Below are 960 nucleotides of genomic sequence, written 5' to 3' on the forward strand. Positions count from 1 at the left end.
TAGGCAGGGCAACTAGAACAGGAGAATTCTAGGACGAGGTAAGAGTCAGTCTACAGTCGTCACAGAGGAGGCAAGGCGAGAACGCCTCACTGATAAAAGGTACCAAGCCATGTGGCTAACAGAGACAAGAATAATGGCCTAATTTAAGATGTAAGAATTAGTTAATAAGAAGCCTGAGCTAATAGGCCAACCAGTTTATAATTGATGTAGACCTCTGTGTGCTTCTTTAGCACTGAATGACTGCAGGACTGGGCAGGACAGAAATCTCAGTCAAGTGGTCCCAACCACTTCTACCTGTTACTTCAGCTCCAGGGAATCCTATGCCTCTCTTGATCCGTGACCACCGCTCTCACACAGAAGTACAGTGAAGCCACTGTATTGACAGGGCCTCCTGACTCCACCAGGTCCCACTGATGCACAGGCTGTGGGGGCCAGATGTCTCCCCTCCCATCTGCCAGGCTGCACTTGATTCTTCACAAGGTTAAGGCTGGAACAGGTGAATCCCAGGATCAGCCAAGACCACCCTAACTGGAGCCGGAGGACCAAGACCACAGGAAGATAAAGCATTTGCTGAGTGCCACAGCCGGGGTTGTTTCCTGGGCAGGGCCCCCCTACGCAGCCCAGACTGACCCGTAGCAGAGATGAGCTTTAGCTTGTGATCCTCCAGCCTCCACCTCTTGGATGCCCCACTCCATCCTGCCTACTCTATCTTGAGACTGACTGTGTGTCTGCTAACAGAATGTCAGGATTCAGTCCCCTCATACACCACAGGGCTTCGGTGTGATCTCACACAGGCCAAGGAGCTGGCTGCCACCAAGAATTCTAAGAGCCATGTGTATCTCTGCTACTGCAGTGGCTGAGAGTCTCAGTCTGTCCCACAACCAGTGATGTTTGTAGCCCTTGAGGTTCACTGCCAGCTTGCAGGGGTGGTGTCCCTGACACTGTGAAGAGCAGCTGCCC

This window comes from Microtus ochrogaster, unplaced genomic scaffold, assembly GCF_000317375.1.
Source record: "Microtus ochrogaster isolate Prairie Vole_2 unplaced genomic scaffold, MicOch1.0 UNK74, whole genome shotgun sequence".
In the NCBI taxonomy this organism is placed as follows: Eukaryota; Metazoa; Chordata; class Mammalia; order Rodentia; family Cricetidae; genus Microtus; species Microtus ochrogaster.